Consider the following 21,911-nt stretch of genomic DNA (forward strand, 5'->3'; position numbering starts at 1 on the left):
AGTTTTCCCAGCACCATTTACTGAATAGGTTTTCCTCTCCCCAGTAGGGGGTGGTGGAGGCTTTGTGGAAGATGAGTTGGTTGAGAAATTGAGGTGTACCACATTTTATAATTCGCTTGTTAACTGGACAACATCCTTTCCAGCATCAGTTCTTCTTGTCTTTGTAAAAATATCCATTCTAACTGGGTTCAAATGATATTACATTGTGGTTTTTACTTGCAATGATATGATGATTGAGATGAGAACTTTTTTTTCATATATGTTTTTGCCAGTTATATGCCTTTTTCTGAAATTTTTATTCATGTTTTTTGTCCACAGTTTAATGGATTTATGGGTCTTTTGGATGTTGTGTTGTCTTACTTGTGTGAATATTCTGAATATTGCTTCCTTTTGGACAAATAGTTTGCTAATAGTTTCTGCCATCCAAAAGGTTGTGTGTTAACTCTGTTGATTGTTTCCTATGCTGGGCAGAAGTTTCTTAGTTTAATATGGTCCTATTTGTCCATTTTTTCTTGTTGTTGCCTGTTCTTTTGAGATTTTACACACAAAATCTTTGTCTGGACCAATGTCCAGTTTTTTCCCCCCTATGAACTTTTTGTTATTTTTTTACAGTTTGGGGTCATATGTTTAGTGTTATAATCAGTTTTGAGTGAATTTTTCTGTATGCAAAAGGTAGGGGTCTACTTTCCTTCTTCTGTGTATGGATATTCAGTTTTACTAGCACCACTCATTGAAAAGATGGCTTTCCCCCAATTACATGGTTGGTATCTATGTCAAAAATAAGGTGTCTGTAAATGCACTGATTTATTTTAGGAATCTCTGTTGTGTCCCATTTATTGATATGTCTGTTTTTATACCACAATCATGCTGCTTTGGTTAATAAATATGGACTTGTGATGCCTTTGGAGGCATGGTAGTGTGATGCCTCCAGTCTTGTTTTTTTCAGAATTTCTTTGGAAATTGCTCTATTTTTTGGGTTCTAAACACATTGTAATGTTGTTTTTTCTATATCTCTTAAGAATGTTATTAGTGTTTTGCTAAGGATTGCACTGAATCTGAATTGTCATGGGTAATATGGCCAGTTTGATGATATTAATTCTTCCCATCCATAAGCATGAGGTATTTAATTTTGGTTAAACATTTCCTAAGCAATTTATTTATTTTTGGTAGATATTATAAATGGAATTGTCTTCTTGATTTATTCAGTTATTAATATTTTATTATTTGTATATAGAAATATTACTTATTTTTGTTGTAAGAGTTTCTAAATTCTATAGACCCTAAATAATGAACTCAAATCATTCTTCAAAAAAGATACCTGCACATGCATGTTTGTTACAGCTCTATTCACAGTAGCAAAAACATGGACCAACCATGCTGCCCACAGAAGCTGGACTGGATTTTAAAAAATGTGGTACTTATACACAGTGGAATATTATGTAGGCATAAAGAAGGAGAAACATATGGACTTTGCATCAACTTGGATGGATTTAGAGGCTATCATTCAGTGACCTATCACAGAAACAAAGAACAGAATATCATATGTTCTCATTCATAAGTGGACCTTGACCAATTATAATACTATAAGAAAAGAATTGGCAGTACTGGGAAACTGCCATGGGAAGGAGGGGCACCTCATCAACAAGGGTACCTGCATAATGAACATTTGTATACCTAATCCTGAATTGTATCCCACATCTGTTTTTTTTAAAGAATAACTTGAATTAAGTGTTCTTTATCAATGGTGAGCATTGTACAATGCAATGCTTCTATACCGATTTCCTTTAAATATAACAGGGCTCTGAACTTTAAAATAAAGTTTTATTTTAGCCAATGGGATGAAGAATAGTTTGAGAGGCTAAGGATTGTTAAGGTATTTGTATGTTTGTGTGTGTGATGAAACAGTTTTCAGTCATATATTTGGAAGAAAGAATTTTTATAAGGCAATGTGATAACACAAAAAGAGTACTTGGTCCTAAACCAGAGAATGTGAGGACCAGCAGGAGGCTGAAACTTCACCTGCATGTAGACTACTTATGTGCCTCATCCTGACTTGTTCCCCACATCTCTATAATAAAATTAAGGTATTAAATATAATTTTAAAAGGTAATGTGGTTTCTGAGCTAACAATCAGACTCATTTTGAAAAGCACTTCATAGGTGTATAGAGTGGAAGAAAAATAACCGCTCTAAATTTCCAACCAAAATCCAGTAAACATGGGGAAAGAAGATAAGGAAAACTGAAAACAGAATTAACTTATACTTAGAAAAGACAGGATGAAGAGATACTGACAGGGCAGCTGTGAAGTTAACGCTGCTGGAGAAGTCCTTGGGAATGAGTAAAAGGGATTAATACAGTGGTCACGGGGAATGACAGATTTCAGTTCCTCAAACAAACAATGGTCCAATTCTAACAGGATTGACTATTATAGCAGCTCATCTAGTCAAACAAGCTAACAAAGAGTATTTACTAGAGAGTACTGCAGAAGAAAAAGCAATAGTTCATCAATGGTTAAAATACAGGGTCACCCAAGTAGATGGACACACAAGAGTATATCCACACCCTGTTGAAGGATCTTAATTCGTATTTTGAAGATAAAGTCTACCTTACAAAATATAACTTTACTTTAGCAGATATCCTATTGTACTATGGATGTCATCGCTTTATAATTGAACTGGCAGTTCAAGAAAAGGACAAATATCTTAATGTGTCTCACTGATTTTGCTGCATTCAACATTACTCAGGCATCAGGCAACATCTGTCTAGTGTTGTCTTCATCAAGAACAGACTATATACTAATTCCCACTAGAAGCTATCCATGCCGTACAGAAGAGCAACTAAAAATGCTTTATAGTTTTTGTTGTGAAGGTCTTTCACTCCTATGGTTAGGAAGATGCCAAGGTTCTTCATTTTTTTGCATGGCTATTGTGAATGGAATTGTGGCTTTTATTTGGGTTTCTGTTTGTTTATTGTTGATGTATAGGAAAGCAACTGCCTTTTGCACATATATTTTATACCCTGAGACTTAGCCAAAGTCTTTTTATCAGTGCAAGGAGGTTTCTGGTAGATTCTCTTGGATTTTTGAAGTATAGAATCATGTCATCTGCAAAGAGGGAAAACTTAACTTCCTCTTTTCCTATTTGGATACCCTGATTTCCTTCTCTTGTCTGATTGCTTTAAATGGGACTTCCAATTTTATGTTGAACAGGAGGGATGAGAGTGGGCATCCTTGTCTTGTTCTGGTTTTCAGGGGAAATGGTTTCAGTTTCTGTCTAACAGTATGTTGGCTGTGGATTTCTCATAGATAACTCTAACCATTTTGAGGTATGTTCTATCTATGCCTAGATATTTGAAGGCTTTTATCAGGAAGGGTGCTGTATTTTATCAAAAGCTTTTTCCATATCTAATGATATAATCATGTGGTTTTGGTTTTAACATCTGTTGATATATTTAATTGCATTTATGGTATTGCAGATTTTGAATCAGTCCTGAATCCTGGGGATGAAGCCTACCTGGTCATGGTGGATGATTTTTGAGATGTGTTGTTGAATCCAGTTTGCTAGAATCTTGCGAGAAATTTAGCATTTATATTCGTCAGGGATATTGGCCTGTAGTTCTCTTTCTTTGTTGGATCTTTACCTGGTTTGGGTATCAAAGTAATGTTAGCTTTATAAAATGACTTGGGGAGAGTTCCATCTTTCTCAATGGCCTGGAATACTTTCAATAGGATTGGTATTAGCTCACCCTTGTATGTTTTGTAGAATTCTGATGGGAAGCTATCTGGTCCAGGTTTTTTTTGTGTGTGGGTAGTTTTCTTATGACATAGTTAATTTCCTGGGTTGTTATTGTTCTATTTAGGTTCTCAATTTCTTTTTTTCAACATTGGGAGGTTATGTGATCTCAGAAAGTCCTCCATTTCATTTAGGTTTTCAAGTTCGTTTCCATACAAGTGTATGCTAATCATTTTAATGGGACTGTTTGTTTTTCTCTTTTTGTTGCATTTGAGTTCCTTGTAGATCCTAGATGTTAGGCCTTTGTCAGATATGCAGTTGGCAAATATTTTTTCCCATTCTGTGGGTTGTCTCCTTGCTTTCTTGATGGTTTCTTTTGCTTTGCAGAAGCTTGCCAGTTTGATGAGGTCTCACTTGTCTATCGTATTTCTTATGGTATGGGCACTTAGGGTTATGATAAGGAATTGGGTGCCAGTTCCAATTTTCATAAGGGTGTCTCTTGCATTTTCTAAGATTCTTATAGTTTGACATTTTCCATTTAACTCTTGATCCATTTAGAGTTAATTTTTGTGTATGATGACAGGTAGGGGTCCTGTTTCAATCTTCTGCATGTGATCAGTCAGTTTTCCAGCATCATTTACTGGAAAGATTCTTCTGTCCCTAGTGGTTGTTGTTGGAGGCTTTGTCAAAGATAAGGTGGTTGAGAAATTGAGACTTTGCTTCCGGAATCTCTATCCTGTTCCATTGTTCTATATGCCTGTTCTTGTACCAATACTAGGCTGTTTTGATTACTTGAGCTTTTAAAAGTAAAGTTGGAAGTCTGAAAGTGTGATACCTCCTGCTTTGTTTCTTTTGTTAAGAATTTCTTTGGCTATTTGTTGTGGTTGTTTATGTTTCCATATGAATTTCTGTATTGTCATTTCCAGGTCTCAAAAGAATGATGTTGGTAATTTTATGGGTATTGTGGTGAATTTGTAGATTACCTTTGGTAGGATGGACACTTTAAAATGTTGATTCTTCCTATCCATGAGCATGGAATATTTTTTCTTTTTCTTTTTTTTTAAGTTTTTATTTTATTTATTTATTTATTTATTAATCAATATTTTTTATTATGATGTTGTGGGGTAGAGTTAAGGGTTAGGTGTACAAATATGTTTCATTCAGGCACCCTGTTGATAAGAGGTGTTTCCCCTTCCCCAGACAGATATTTGCTACTGTTAATCTCATCTCCCTCTCCCCCCATAGTTTTCCACTACTGTCAGTCATTTTCTTATAGTATTACATTGGACGTTCAAGGTCCATTATATGAGTGAGAACATGTGATACTCGGATCTTTGTTTCTGTGAGAGGTCACTCAGTATTATAGACTCCAGTTCCATCCAGGTTGCTGCGAAATCCATGATTTTGTTCTTTTTTATGGCTGCGTAGTATTCCATCATGTATATGTATCAGATTTTTAAAATCCTATCCTCTTTTGATGGGCAGCATAGTTGGTTCCAGGTTCTTGCTATTGTGAACAATGCTGCAATAAACATACGTGTGCAGGTATCTTTTTTATAGAGTGTTTTGTGTTCTTCAGGATATATTCCCAGTAGGGGGATTGTGGGGTCATATGGGAGGTTGATATTTAGAGCTTTTAGGAATCGCCACACTGCTTTCCACAGAGGTTGCACTAGTTTACACTCCCACCAACAGTGTAGAAGTGTTCCCTTTTCGCCACACCCTCTACAGCAGCTGTTATTTTTTGTTATTGATAATTGCCATTCTGACTGGAGTTAGGTGGTATCTCAGTGTGGTTTTGATTTGCATCTCCCTGATGATTAGTGAGGTTGAACATTTCTTCATGTATCTGTTGGCTGCTCGGATGACTTCCTTTGTGAAGTGTCTGTTCATATCTTTTGCCCATTTTATAATGGGTCTGTTTGTTTTTTTCTTTTCTGCACATTTTAGTTCCTTGTAGATCCAGGATGTTAAGCCTTTGTCAGACCTGGTGTTGGCAAATACTCTTTCCCAGTCTGTAGTCTGTCTCCCTGCTCTCTTGATGGTTTCTTTGGCCTTGCAGAAGCTTGTCAGTTTAATAAGGTCCCACTTGTCTATCTTCTCTCTTATGACCTGTGGGTTTCGGGTTTTGTTCAGGAATTGGATGCCAGTTCCAATTTCCATGAGGGTATTTCCTTCATTTTCTAAGGTTCTTATGGTTTGAGGTTTTACATTTAGGTCTCTGATCCATTTGGAGTTAACCTTTGTGCACAGGGATAGATAGGGGTCCTGTTTCAATCTTCTGCATGTGGTCAGCCAGTTTTCCCAGCACCATTTACTGAATAGGTTTTCCTCTCCCCAATGGTAGGTGGTGGAGGCCTTGTCAAAGATGAGTTGGTTGAAAAATTGAGGTTTTGCTTCTGGAATCTCAATTCTATTCCATTGATCTATATACCTGTTCCTAGACCAATACCAAGCTATTTTGATGATTGTAGCTTTATAGTAAAGTTTGAAGTCTGGTAATATGATACCACCTGCTTTGTTTGTTTTGCTGAGTATTGTTCTGGATATTCTTGGACGTTAGTGTTTCCATAAGAATTCTTGTGTTGTCTTTTCTAGGTCTGAGAATAATGTTGCTGGTTTTTGGTGGGTATTGCATTGAATTTGTAGATTGTCTTAGGTAAGATGGACATCTTCATGGCGGGGGCCAGCCCCACAAGGGTCATGAGATATCCTAAAGGAGAGATGGATAGCCGACAGATGAAGATAATATACATGGACACCTGCTTCCCGAACAGATGACAATTTATTGCTAGCTAACACAGAGCTTTTATACCATTCGTGAAGGGGCAAGACAAAGAAAATTCTTTCACATACATATCTTTTAAACGTTACCATCTAGTGGTCTTAGTAGCAAACAAACCAAGATTCCCATAGGCTTAGTAGCAAACAAACCAAGATTCTAATAGGCATAGTAGCAAATAAACCAAGATTCTCATAGCCATAGTAGCAAATAAACCAAGATTCCTATAAGCATTTAGACAACAAGTCTTATTCAAAAAGCCAACAATGATACTTTCAGTCCAATGTCCCAAATTACAGTCCTTGAAACATCTCAAGAAAGTTTCTTTAAGTGTATATTTCTTTATGTGTCAGGAATTTTCCCATCTTAGGCTCTCATGTTCTTCAGAGTCCCATGATCACCTCCCTTGTCCAGATATCCTTGTTACTTTTCTCTTATCTTGCAGTGCTTGTTTCTAAAGAGAACTCAAAAGAAGCTTTTAGTAATGTTTCCCAGGCCCCTCAAGGTTACTTTCTGTTTTGGCTGATCTGTCATAAAAGTGTTTGATTATTATATTATGAGTTCAGTGAAAACCTACTCTATAAATGTTAACTTAGAGTTTTAACTATTAAATTAAGTAAAAACCTTAACATTAATCTTTATCCTAAGTCAGTGAAAACAGTGTTATAAATCACCTACATAACTCCTAGATAAGTGTTTAAAACTTATAATGAATTCATAATGAACTTACTATAAACTTGTGCTTCTAAAATCCTTATGTCTAAACACTAAACTGAATAATTCTAAATCAAATAAGGAGTGAATATACTTACATCATTTTTTACTTAAGCAATATCTAGTAACTTATAACCAAGTGAAAGAAAGCATTCTTGATGTGCTTCAGAGTTTAACCCTTGCATATGTTAGAAAAGGCCAAGTGGCATAGTGGGAAAAATGCAAAAATAAACCATGATATTTCCAGGTTAACTGTGAGTACTTCACATAAACATGCCATTTTCTTCTTCCATGACTGCACAGAATTCTTCGGCGGTATCAAACAGCAAAGGTGGAAGACAGAAGGGCCTCAGCTTCCCGGGCTTGCCCTGCAGCCTTGGGTCTTCGGCCAACCCGGACCCTGTCAATCAGGTGGGCCTCCAAGGCTGGCTCTCAACATCTCCCCCTTTTTTGTTTTTTAATATGAAGCCATGAAATTCTGTGCTTAGTCGAGAGATGTTATTTTTCAATGATTTGAAGAGTACTGGAAGTAAGTATAATAGTAGCAAGATTATTCCTCCACAAATTCCCAAACTGATTAATATAGACAATAATGATTTTTGATTGACAAATGAAGAAAAATTGTTAAAGATTGACTGAGCCAACTGAGTAAATTCAAATTGTTTTTCAGCAGAACTAATATCTTGTACTTCCTGATGAAGTTTGGAAAGATCCAAACTTATGTTGGAATGGTTCCAAATTCCAGAGATATGATTTTTAATCCTATCCCAGGTATGAATAGACTTGTTCACTTGGAGAGGTGTGACACAAATCCATTTAAACTCTGAATGACATCTCAAGGTCAATTTAATTTTCAAGGTTACAAGTTGCTGTTCTATAATCAAGATAGACTCTTCTAATGCATTGACTTTACTTTCTAATATTTGGTCAATATTTTTTCAGTAGCTAAAGCTAATGAGACATTCTTGGATAACTGATCTGTAAATGTAGCAGTATGTACTTCTTTAGCTAAGGTTATGGCTGAAACTGAAACTGAAGTAGCTATAGTTGTTAAAGCTGTAATTTCTGAGATCAAAGTTACTATAAATCTTTTGGCCTTGACAACAATGAGTTAACCTCATACCTAAACACTAAACTATATACATCATACCTTAGAGATGGAAGATTTACAGGAACCATCAAATACGAAGACTGTTTAAGAATCATAAATTCTCTATATAAATTAGAAAAAGTAAGACAATTAGTTAATTTATGCAAGTAGTTTGATTTTTTAGGTAAACTAAAACATATTGGAGGAGAACTAGAACAACCTAAAAAGAATAATTATGATTAATAACAGTTTTGACCCACGATGGAAAAAGAGTGGGGCCTTTTAATCAAGAGGAAAGATTAGTGAAAACAGTTATAATCTTAGTAGCCCATGTAACAGGCTGGAACACTGGAGGGTTTGGGATATGTCATTTTTTTTTAAATAAATACAACCAACCCACCTGTCTTGCTATAATAGCCAGTATAGCAATAAAAACAGTAGAGAGAGTAAGAGAAGTAATTTCAAACTGAACTAATCCTCTGCATCAGGTGTCAGCACTTTCAGCTGTCCCCAAGTTGGTGGTTTGCAGATTCTCGTGGAAGCAGCAGCCTCTCAAAAGCAAGACAAAAAGAAAGAGAAAAGATTATCTTTAAGCTCTCAAAAGCAAGGCATTTTAGTTGAGGAATGAGAGTTTCTTTTTCCTTATTGTCAGCTGAGTTTAGGTGGTTTTGTTTCTGCTTTTGGGAACCCAAATAGGTGAAATAAACTTTGGGCATTCTAATGATGAAAGGCATGGGAAGCAGTAGCTGCTAGTGAAGGAAAAACAAAAATTATATAGCCTCGTTAATAAGAGCATTGCCTTTAGATAATGAACCAAGGAAGGGTAGAATGAGTATGAATAATGAGTAGCATAAACAGGTTCTGTGCTAGCACAAATATGTAATTGAATGGTTTATGAAAGAACAATTATGCTAGTGGGGGAGAAGGAAGAGACAGCATGAAGAATAGCAGTTTTTATATGACACAGTACACTTGTAACATAATGTTAGTGTCGAGATTAAAATTTTTTGTAAAGACCTGACAAGCTGCAAACAGCTTAATTCGTTGAGTGGAATTATAATCTGTTTGAAAACAAGAAGTAACACCATTAATAACAGTAACTGATGTTTCAGAAGAGGAGCCATCTGTAAAAACCAAGCTAGCATTTTGTAGAGGTTGAGCACTGGTAACCTGAAGATAGATAAAAGAATGATTTTTTGCAAAAGTAAGAAGTGGAGAAGGAGGATAGTGGGAATCCACTTGCCCAGCAAAGTGGGCTACAGCTAACTGTCACACAGGGCACATTTTACAAAACCAAGTTATCTGAGGAGCAGTGTAAGGCATTACAATTAAAACAGGCTTATGGCCAAAAAGCTTTTTGACTTTCACGTACCATGTTTGACATACTTAAGCCATGTTTTTTTTTATGCTTGAACCTTCTATTTTTGTTTTATACCCTTTTTCTCTTCCTTTCCCTTTCCTTTTTTTTTCAAACAACCAGCCATTCACCATAGAACAAAAATGTACCACATAAGACTTTTTCCTTACAATTATTTCTCTTTCCTTTATTCTTTCTTACTAAAAACATACCTTATACCAAACATCTTTTTTATACTTTTCTTGACCTCAGAGCTATAACTAAAGCAATAAGTTTATATGTAGTGGAAGGGCTTAGATAGGATCCAACATAGAACTATAAGGGAAATCCAAAGTTAAACAAAAGGCACCCAAAAGCACAATTGTGAGGGCAAAGAATAATATGAGTTTTAATTTTGTATATAATGTCCTTTTCCAATAATAGAGCTGGACATGGCACAACAAGGAAAGAGTGTTGGAACATTTTATATCCCAGAACACATGGAAGCAACAGCGCAGTGAGGGGCCTGTGTCCTGCACCCCACAACCAAAGGGGTGAAGGAAGGATTGGACTGGAAAATTCAAGTAGAGCTGAGGATGTAGCTCTTGCTAAAGCGGTAAACAAAAGCTGAAACACTTCCCGTTTATGTTTGTGGTCCTGCATTCTTTTCTTCCTATTGTTAAAGACTATAAAGGCCTTGTCCAATAGCTTTAGTTGAGGGGTTTGTGGGCCCTTCTTTCTTTTTAGGAGTTTGTACCTAATGTCCTGTGCTGACTGGGAGACAAAATACATAGCCAAAAGAACTTGTCCTTCCAGAAAATTTAAATTGATATTAGTAAACTGCTGCAGTGTCTTAGAAACATTGTTGAATTTTTATCTGGTTTTTGAAAAACCTTTTTTATTTGTCTTTGTAGCCTGTGGTGTGTTAACAGGATTAACTTATATGATTCCTATACTTTTGTCTGGAAAGAAGGTTGATATAGTCCCAGTTTAGATATAATATGAGAGAAATTTATCATAAGAAAACAATAAATAAGAATTTTAACTTCCTTATGTCCCAGCCACCCCTTTGAGAAGAGAGCTATTAAGCCATTTGGGAACTTGAATGGGCTTTCCAAATACACATGGGGGGTGGTGACTTGTTGCAGCTAGTAGGGCTGCCACCAGGAGGTGGCAGTGTCGGGACAGGTTGAGACCCTTGTTTAGACGGACAGTTTTTACTGATATGGCCAGGCTGCCCGCAGTTGTAGCAGGTTAAGACAGTGTTGTTCTTAGGCTTATTAGTTCCACTCTGGATCCCCTGCACAAACTGAGTATGAGTTTCTCCTCTAAAAGCCGCGGCTATTGCCACACCCTGTACATAAGCAGGTTTGACATCAGCACACATCCTGGTGTCGTCACTCAATTGTCCTGTCTTCCTGACAGGTCTTATAAACACCTGACAGGTTCCGTTAGCATTTTCAAAAGCCAATTGTTTTACCAAAATGTCGGCTGCTTCCTCATTGATGGTTATCCTATGTACAGCCGCTTGTAATCGAGAGACAAAATCCTCATAATTTTCATCAGACTTTTGCTTAACTTCTCCTAGGAGTGTAGCCTGGTTAGTGCTGGGAGCCAACATCTACAGCTATACAGTTGAGGCCTATGAAGGCCCATGTTGGAGATCTGCTTTTGACACAAAAGCATCAGTGACACCTATAGTGTTGGTATATGAATAGTGACCAGTTTGTATATGTGACATAAAAGTTTATATTATTTAGAAGTAAACCTTTACACTGTTAGACTAAAATCTCGGGTAAGGCCTTACAGCAGAAAACATTGTGTACTTTAAGTTTCCATTTCTCTCTGACTCTCTGAGCCATTGTTAAGTCTCTGTTTTTCAGAAGTAACCATGCAGCCTTTGTTCCTGTAAGCACTCTGTAAGCAGTTTCTCCCAATAGCTAAAGTTTAGCAACGAAAATTGTTTTAATAGTTTTGTTTTCCTGCCTCTAGCCAGGCAGAACGTGTCTAGTTTCACTACATGTCAAGACTCTCAGCTTGCCTCAGCCCCTGGCCATCATCATGACAACGGTGCTTTTCCTTGTCCAAGAGTGTGACAACCACTGTTTGATTTATTCACTTAGATCAAATTTTCTATCAGGAAGTTTAGAAATATATATATACACAGTTCAGTTATCTACATATAACACTATGTGAACCTATGCTTGCTACTTCACCTTCTCCTGCTTGAAATTTGCCCTCTAATATGCCTGTGTATGGTAATGATAAAACCCAGTCACAGGCCTGTTGGACAGTGAATCCTTAGTACTCTCACTTATTATTGGATATACTTTTGCACTTTGGATTTCTGCTTTGAGGAGTCGACTTCAGTGTCCGGCAGACTTCAATGGTAAAGTACACACTGGGTTTGTCAAACACTGTGGTTAGTGTTCTCTGCTTCTCACTATTTAGCATTTCATAGAGGGCTCTGGCACCAGTGTCCCTGACAGAAATATTTTTTACTGCTGGACATTAAAATAAATAGTATAGATTTTGAGTGTTTTGTTAAATCATAGAAAATTAATAGGAAATTTTACATTAGGTAAAAATAAGAATAGCTTATAATATACAGATTAATCATTAAATATTATAGAAAACAGTTAGCAAAACTATTACTGAAATTATACACTTCTTATCTTGATGTAAGCTTTGTGAAGCACGATATGCATCACGGAGTTTTCATTGTCAATTGTTACCTTAAACAAAAATCTTTTGTGAAGAACGTTATGCATCATGAGATCTGTAAGACCCTAGCAAATATTTGATTATTGCTGGAGATTGTAGAAAATGGTATATATGCTGGAAGAGTTTGAATAAAATTTGGACTCAGTCCTGATCAGATTGATCCCAGAAGAACTGCCTCCAAGTTGTTTCTTCTCGCCATGTCCTGACTCTCTGGTGCAGGCCCAATCCCCCTCAGGTTGGAGCCGGTCTCCGACAGGTTAGCACTAGCAGGGAGTGCTCTCCAAGCTCTGGCTGCACAAATATTAAGTTGTACTAGGGCATCTCTTGGTATAGCCATTTGAGCGTCCACAGATTCATAAGCCCCAGTCCCCATGAGCATTTCAGCAGTAATAATGTCTGGGGTCTGTGCATCCTGTCTGTTTTGGGCAGCCATTTATTTAACCTGGTTCTCAAACTCCGCTTTCCACAACAAAAAATTTCCTCTTGTTAAAGAGCATTTAGCAAGCATTTGCCAATCATATGGGGTCATCCAACGGTTAGTGAACTGCTCCATAAGGGTGGAGGTATAGGGGGCCAAAGGTCCATACTGGGAGCAAGCTTCTCTGAGCTCTTTTAAGAGTTTGTATGGCAATGGTTCCCATACCAGAGGGGCATCTTCAAATTCATTATCAATCAAAATTGGAAAACACAAAGAAAAATCCAAATCACCTTCCTCCTCAGCCTGCCTTTTAGCTTCCTTAATACCAACGTAAGGCACCTTGGATGAGAGGGAGTGCCCAGAGTGAAAGCGGTCTTCCTCCGCACATATTGAGGAGAATGTTTGGTCAAGGATAAACTGATTAAAGTATTAGGATGCCTTTGCTCATGATGCTGAAATGCTCCCTTTTTCAAACTAGACTCATCCGCTGGGGAGAGAGTGCTGTCATCCAAGGGAGGAGTTATAGACACAGCTTTAGAGGAATTAGAGGTCAATATAGAAGCATCTTCTTTAGTAATTTGGTAGGGAATTTGGAATACTCATGTCGTGGATCCAAAGTATCTCTAATAATATTCCATAAGGCAAAAGCATCAACAGGGACTTCATCAGGTCCGTGCAAAGTATAACAGAGTTTAAGTTTTTCCCCAACTTTGGTCCAAATAGCCAAATCAACGGTGCCCTCTTGAGGGAACCAGGGACATTGTGCCTGGACAAATCACAAAAAATGAGCCAATCGAGTAGAAGACACCTTAATTCCCCTTTTAGATAACATATCAAGTAAGACATTTATAAATAGTCTCCTGCATTTAGACTGTTTCTGGCCCATGAGTGTATCAGGGCTCTAGCACTCCTCACCAATTCTTTCCCTGCTTATCTCTACAGGGGGGCCCGTGGCACCCCAGGTGAGGTCCTATCTGTCCCGAAAAGAAAGAGAAATAAGTGTATAGGAAAAAGTCTTATGTGGTACATTTTTGTTCTATGGTGAATGGCTGGTTGTTTGGAAAAAGAAAGGAAAGGGAAAGGAAGAGAAAAAAGGGTATAAAACAAAAATATAAGGTTCAAGCATAAAAAAAACATGGCTTAAGTATGTCAAACATGGTACGTGAAAGTCAAAAAGCTTTTTGGCCATAAGCCTGTTTTAATTGTAATGCCTTACACTGCTCCTCAGATAACTTGGCTTTGTAAAATCCTTGTGTGTAAACACTAAACTGCATAATTCTAAATCAAATAAGGAGTGAATATACTTATATCATTTTTTACTTAAGCAATATCTAGTAACTTATAACGAAGTGAAAGAAAGCATTCTTGATGTGCTTCAGAGTTTAAACCTTACACGTGTTAGAAAAGGCCAAGTGGCATAGTGGAAAAAATGGAAAAATAAACCATGATATTTCCAGGTTACCTGTGAGTACTTCACATAAACATGCCATTTTCTTCTTCCACGACTGCACAGAATTCTTCAGCAGTATCAAACAGCAAAGGTGGAAGATAGAAGTGCCTCAGCTTCCCGGGCTCACCCTGCAGCCTGGGGTTTCAGCCCACCTGGACCCTGTCAATCAGGTGGGCCTCCACGGCTGGCTCCCAACACTTCACAATGTTGATTCTTCCAATCCATGAGCATGGGATATTTTTCCACTTGTTTGTGTCATCTTTGATTTCTTTGAACAGTGTTTTGTAATTTTTTTTATTAATCAATATTTTTTATGATGGTTTTGTGGGGTACAGTTAAGAGTTAGGTGTATTACGTTTCATTCAGGCACCCTGTTGATAAGAGGTGTTTTCCCACACCCAGACAGATATTTGCTCCTGTTAATCCCATCCCCCTTCCCCCCATAGTTTCCCAGTACCATCAGTCATTTTCTTATAGTATTACATTGGATGTTCATGGTCCATTATATGAGCGAGAACATGTGATACTCAGATCTTTGTTTCTGTGAGAGGTCACTCAGTATTATAGACTCTAGTTCCATCCAGGTTGCTGTGAAATTCATGATTTTGTTCTTTTTTATGGCTGCGTAGTATTCCATCGTGTATATGTACCACTTTTAAAAATCCAGTCCTCTTTTGATGGGCAGCATGGTTGTTTCCAGGTTCTTGCTATTGTGAACAACGCTGTGATAAACATACGTGTTCAGGTATCTTTTTTATAGAGTGATTTGAGTTATTCAGGATATATTCCCAGTAGGGGGGTTGTGGGGTCATATGGAAGGTCGATTTTTAGAGCTTTTAGGAATTGCCACACTACTTTCCACAGAGGTTGCACTAGTTTCCACTCCCACCAACAGTGTAGAAGTGTTCCCTTTTTGCCACACCCTCTCCAGCAGCTGTTATTTTTTGAGTTGTTGATAATTGTCATTCTGCCTGGAGTTAGGTGGTATCTCAGTGTGGTTTTGATTTGCATCTCCCTGATGATTCGTGAGGTTGAGCATTTTTTCATGTGTTTGTTGGCTGCTCGGATTCTTCTTTTGTGAAGTGTCTGTTCATGTCTTTTGCCCATTTTATAATTGGGTTGTTTGTTTTCTTCTTTTCAGTACGTTTCAGTTCCTTATAGATCCAGGATGTTAAGCCTTTGTCAGACCTAGAGTTGGCAAATACTTTTTCCCAGTCTGTAGGCTGTCTCCCTGCTCTCTTGATGGTTTCTTTGGCTTTGCAGAAGCTTGTCAGTTTAATAAGGTCCCATTTGTCTATCTTCTCTCTTAAGTCCTGTGGGTTTCGGGTTTTGTACAGGAATTGGATGCCAGTTCCGATTTCCATTAGGGTATTTCCTTCCTTTTCTAAGGTTCTTATGGTTTGAGGTTTTACATTTAGGTCTCTGATCCATTTGGAGTTAACGTTTGTGCATGGGGATAGATAGGGGTCCTGTTTCAATCTTCTGCATGAGGTCAGCCAGTTTTCCCAGCACCATTTACTGAATAGGTTCTCCTCTCCCCAGTGGTAGGTGGTGGAGGCTTTGTTGAAGATGAGTTGGTTGAGAAACTGAAGTTTTGCTTCTGGAATCTCAATTCTATTCCATTGATCTATATGCCTGTTCCTGTACCAATACCAAGCTGTTTTGATGATTGTAGCTGTATAGTAAAGTTTGAAGTCTGGTAATGTCATACTACCTGCTTTGTTTATTTTTTTGCTGAGGATTGTTCTGGCTATTCTTGGACGTTTGTGTTTCCATATGAATTCCTCTGTTGTTTTTTTGTTGTTCTGAGAAGAATGTTGTTGGTAATTTAATGGGTATTGCATTGAATTTGTAGACTGCCTTAGGTAACATGGGCATCTTCACAATGTTGATTCTTCCAATCCATGAGCATGGGATATTTTTCCACTTGTTCATGTCAGCTTTGATTTCTTTGAGCAGTGTTTTGTATTTTTCATTGTAAAGGTCTTTCACATCTCTGGTTAGGAAGATGCCAAGGTATTTCATTTTTTGTGTGTGCCTATTGTGAATGGAATTGTGTTTTTTATTTGGGTTTCTCTTTGTTTATTATTGGTGTAGAGAAATGCGATTGTCTTTGGTAAATTTATTTTGTATCCTGAGACTTTGCCAAAGGCCTTTATCAGTGTAAGGAGGTTTTTGACAGATTCTCTTGGGTTTTCAAGGTACACAATCATATCATCTGCAAAGAGAGATAACTTGACTTCCTCTTTTCCTATTTGGATACACCTGATTGCCTCCTTTTTTCTGATTGCTCGAGCCAGGACTTCCAATACTGTGTTGAACAGGAGGGGTGAGAGTGGGCATCCTTGTCTTGTCCAGTATTAAGGGATAATGGTTCCAATTTAGTTCATTTAGGAGTATGCTGGATGCGGGTTTCTCGTAGATGGCTTTTACTATTTTGAGGTATGTTCCCTGTATGCTTAGATGTTCAAGGGTTTTTGTCAAGAAGGGGTGCTGGATTTTATCAAAAGCTTTTTCTGCATCTAATGATATAATCATGTGGTTTTTTTCTTGACATCTGTTTATGTATTTAATTACATTTATGGTTTTACAAATCTTGGACCAACCTTGCATGCCAGGAATGAACCCTACTTGGTCATGATGGATGATTTTTGATTTGTATTGCTGAATTTGGTTTGCTAGCATCTTGTTGAGAATTTTAGCATCTATGTTCATCAAAGATACTGGCCTGTACTTCTCTTTCTTTGTTGGATCTTTACCTGGCTTGGGTATCAATGTGATGTTGGCTTCATAAAATGATTTGGGGAGAGTTCCATCTTTTTCAATTACCTTGAATACCTTCAGTAGGATTGGTATGAGCTCCACCTTAAATGTCTTGTAGAATTCTTCTGGAAAGCCATTTGGAACAGGGCTTTTTTTTGTAGGCAGTTTTCTTATTATGTAGTCGATTTCCTTGATTCTTATTGGTGTATTTAGGGTCTCAATTTCTTCTTGTTCCAACCTAGGTAGGTTGTGTGATGTCAGAAGGTCCTCCATTTCCTTAAGGTTTTCAAGTTTGTTTCCATACAAGTGTATGTAGTAGTCTCTAATGATCTTTTGTATTTCTTCAGGGTCAGATGTGACTTCGTCTTTTGTGTTTCTCATTGTACTTATTTGGTTTTTTCCTCAGTTTTTCTTGGTCAGTCTAGCTAGGGGACCATCGATGTTGTTTATCCTTTCGAAGAACCAGCTTTTTGTTTCTTTGATTTTTTGTATTATCTTTTATTTTGCACACTTTCTATCAGTTTATTTGTTTTTTTCCTTTTAGTACTTTGAGTTTCTTGTAGAACCTGAATGTTATGCTTTTGTGAGATACATAGTTGGCAAATATTTTTTCCCAGTCTGTTGACTGCAACCCCATCCTCTTGATGGTTTCTTTTGCTTTGCAGAAGCTATTCAGTTTGATGAGTTCTCATTTGTCTATCTTATCTCTCATGGCATGGGATTTTGATCAGGAATTGGTTGCCTATTAAAATTTCTGTAATGGTGTCTCCTTTTTCTAAGATTCTTATAGTTTAAGGTTTTACATTTAGGTCTTAGATCCATTTGAAGTTGATATTTGCATATGGTGACAGGTGGGGGTCTTGTTTCAATCTTCTATATATGGCCAGCCAGTTTTTCCAGCATCATTTACTGAATAGGTTCTCTTTTCCCCAATAGTTGTTGGTGGAGCCTTTGCCAAGATGAGTTGATTGAGGAATTGAGGTTTAGCTTACAGAATATCTATCCTGTTCCATTGGTCTATATGCCTATTATTGTACAAATGTTAGGCTATTTTGATTATGGTAGCATTGTTATAGAGTTAAAAGTAGGGAAGTATGAAATCTCTTATTTTGTTTCTTTTGCTGAGAATTATTCTAGCTATTCATGCTCATTTTTTTTCCATATGAATTTCTGCATTGTTGTTTCCAGGTCTGTGAAGAATGATGCTGGTAATGTAATGAGTATTTTGTTGAATCTGTAGATTGCCTTGGGTTTAATGGATACCTTAACAATGTTGATTTTTCCAATTCATGAACATGGGATAGTTTTTTATTTTGTTTGTGTCATCTTTGATTTCTTTGAGCAGTGTTTTGCAGTTTTCATTGGGAAGGCCTTTCACTTCTCTGGTTAGGAAGATGTCAAGGTATTTCATTGTTTGTTGTTGCTATTGTGAATGGGATTGTGCTTTTTATTTGGTTATTTGCCTGTTGGTTGTTGGTGGATAAAAATGTGACTGTCTTTTTCACACTGATTGTACCCTGAAACTTTTCAAACTTCTTTATCAGTGCAAGGAAATTTTTGACAAGTTCCCTTGGGTTTTCAAGATATAGCATCATATTGTCCTCTCTTCCCATATGGATACCCCCAATTTTCTTCTTTTGTTTGATTTCTCTAGCTAGCCCTTCCAACACTATGTTGACTAGAAGGGGTGAGAGTTGGTAGCCTTGCCTTTTCCAGTTTTCAGAGGAAATGCTTTCAATTTCTGTCATTGTAGCCATATGTTGGTTGTGGGTTTATTGTACCTTACTATTTTGAAGTATATTCCCACTATACCTAGGAGTTCAAAGGTTTTTATCAAGAATGGATGCTGGATTTTGTTGAGAGCCTTTTCTACATCAAATGATATAATCATGTGGTTCTGGTTTTTACATCTGCTGATACACATTTATGGTTTTGTGGATGTTGAGCCAGCCCTGAATTCCAGGAATGAAGTCTATTTGGTCATGGTGGAATATTCTTGAGTGTGATGTTTGATCTTATTGACTAGAATCTTGCTAAGAATTTTTGCATCGACATTCATCAGGGATATTGACCTGTAGTTCTTTTTCTTTGTAGAGTCTTTGCCTGGTTTGAGTATCAGTGTGATGTTAGCTTCATAAAAAAATTTGGGCAGAGTTCTTTCTTTCTCAATTCACTGGAATACTTTGAATAGGATTGGTATTATTTCCTCTTTGTACGTTTTGTAGAATTCCAGTAGAAAGCCATCTGGTCCAGTACTTTGTTTTGTAGATAGATTTCCTATGATGGAATCAAATTCCTGGGTTCTTATTTTTCTATTTGGGATTTCAATTTCTTCTTGTTTCAACCTTGGGAGGTTGTGTGATGTTAGAAAGTCCTTCATTTCATTTAGGTTTTTGAGTTTGTTTTTCTACAGGTGTGCATCATAATCTCTGATAGTCTATTAAATTTCCTCAGGGTCAGTTGTAACTTCATCTTTTCTGTTTCTGATTGTTTTTATTTTGACTTTTTCTTTGTTTTCTTTGTCAGTCTGGCTAGGAGCATCTATCTTATTTGTCCTCAAAGAACCAGTTTTTTTGTTTTGTTGATTTTTTTTTCTATGATACTCTTGTCTTGTATGTCCTGTAGTTGGGATTTTATTTTGGTGCTCTGGAATCTTCTGCTGCAGGTAGGGTTTTGGTAGTCTTGCCTTACCAGCTCTTTTAGGTGTGACATTAGTCTGTTTATTTGTGATCTTTGTGGTTTTTAAATACGTGTTTGTAGAGCTATACATTTCCCTCTTACTATTGCTTTCTTGATATCCCAGAGATTCTGATTAGCTGTATCTTTGTTTTTATTAGTTTCCAGGAATCCTCTAATTTTTGTCTCAATTTCCTTGTTGATCCAGGAGTCATTCAGAAATGTGTTATTTAGTGTGTGTGTTTTGGTGCAGTCCTGTTGGTGGTGATATTTACTTGTATTACATTGTGGTCTGAGAAGATGCATGGTATTATTTGAGTCTTATGGAATTTGTTTATGCTTGACTTATGGTCAAGGATATGGTAAATCTTGAAGTATGTTCCTTGTGGTGATGAGTAGAATGTATATTCCATGGTTTTTTAGTGGAGTGTTCTGTAGATATATATTAAATCCATTTGGTCAAATTGAGGCACTGGATCTCCTTCCTGAATTTTTTGCCTTGATAATCTAGGGTTATTAGTGGGTCATTTCAGTCCCCTGTTATGATTGTGTTAGAGTCAATGTCTTTTTTTTTTTTTTACAATTTTAATCTATGTTTATTTACTTGTAACAAAAATAGAACAATGCATGCTAAATGGAAAAAGATATTGAAAAATGATGATAAAAATGTTTAGGAACAGAAATGACTATATTTATCTGAAAGAATTACCCGGGTGCCATTAAAGCACATTTGTAACATATAAGTGGTTATTAGTATAATTATGTTTAGTAACTGAGTCCCAGTCCACTACTAAATTTATTCAAATATTTTCAAATAGTTATATAAAAACTGACAACATTCATATATATTACATAAACACCAAACAAAAAATATATTTAAGAAAAATGAGTAAATGTATCCTGAGATAAAAATACAAATCACACTTACACTCCATTTCCCCTCACATATAATTGTGAGGCTTCATGTTTTGCATCGTAAAGTAATGATAATACATGCTGATGCAAATTTCAGCCATCAAAATAAATGACTTCATACATTAAATATTACTACGGTGAGACATCAGGATCCCAGTTTCATGAATCAGAACTTTATGAAGGCATAAATTGTATTTGGTTTTGACTTCTCAAATCATGGCTGAAAACTCAGCACAGCATTCTAGGCTTTTTTTTCTCACACCAACTGAGCCAGAATACATTTTAATAAATACTTATTTACTGCGCATATTTGTTTTAAAATTATAAATTCCTGAGCACTTTTTCTTCTTTCTCCTCATCACTGTCAATGACGTTGACCTGCTGGATGCTGGGTGGCATTGATACCAGGGCTGTGAAAACGTTGTCCAAGGTGCCAATGTCCAACTGAGGCACAGGGTGTAAGTATTCATCCCCACTATTGCTGTGGCTGTTATAGTAATAGGTCCCATCCATGCTCCAAGAATCTTTGCTGTGTGTGTGTTCATCTGGGTAGTCTCTAAAAGGATAGTCTCTATTTAAAGTTGATAAAATAGCCTCATGTTTTTGGTACTTGTCTTCATAATAAGCAAGACATTCTGGCATTGAACTTGGAAAATTTCCATAGCCAATGGGAGGCCGACTATAAGGGCAAGTGCTTGATGGGAAATAGTGAGGTCCAGGTAGGAAGTAAAGGTGATGAAAAGAGGATCTCGGTGGTGCCCCCAAAATTGTAACTGGGTGACCAAGGGAAGAGGGCTGGTAGATATGTGGAATGGGAGGATCCTGGGAATTGGAGCACTTCTGGGACAAGTGGTAATGCTGGAATACTCCTTGGGAGGTTGAATGGTTGGGGTTGCAAATCTGGGATGGATAGTACTTGCACTTGTTGGAATCTTGTCAGTGCTTTCCAGAAAGACAGGGGTGGGTCTTTTTACAGAGTGACTGGCTCCAGAATGTACCCAATGAGTGTCCGTTTGAGAAGGCCCAGCAAAGCCTTGGGGTGGCAGTCCTGGGTGGAGGGGCAGACTTAGAGCCTGGACAGCCACTTGGGCAGCACTGGAGATGCTGGGTTGGAAAAGGATGATGAAGTTTGGATGCTGGACTGTAGGTGTGGGCAGCTGGATGCAGGTGGGGCTTCACCAACTGGATGAATGATGGTGTTCTGTAGGCTGGGAGTGATCACAGAGTAGGTAGGTGAGTGATAAGGATAAACTGTTGTAGAATTTGTAGAGATGATATTCTGGGTGGTGCCAGAAAATACATTGGAAACACT

The 21,911-nt window shown here is 37.2% G+C and overlaps 2 pseudogenes; one reads left to right on the forward strand and one right to left on the reverse strand.

The window, feature by feature from the left end:
• The first annotated feature begins 2,294 nt into the window (after positions 1–2,294).
• Positions 2,295–2,809, forward strand: LOC103277062 (annotated as a pseudogene).
• An 18,111-nt stretch (positions 2,810–20,920) lies between these two features.
• LOC103277063 overlaps positions 20,921–21,911 on the reverse strand; it is a 3,915-nt pseudogene continuing 2,924 nt past the window's right edge.

The sequence above is a fragment of the Carlito syrichta genome, unplaced genomic scaffold, assembly GCF_000164805.1.
Source record: "Carlito syrichta isolate Samal-C Ts95f unplaced genomic scaffold, Tarsius_syrichta-2.0.1 Scaffold316473, whole genome shotgun sequence".
Taxonomy (NCBI): Eukaryota; Metazoa; Chordata; class Mammalia; order Primates; family Tarsiidae; genus Carlito; species Carlito syrichta.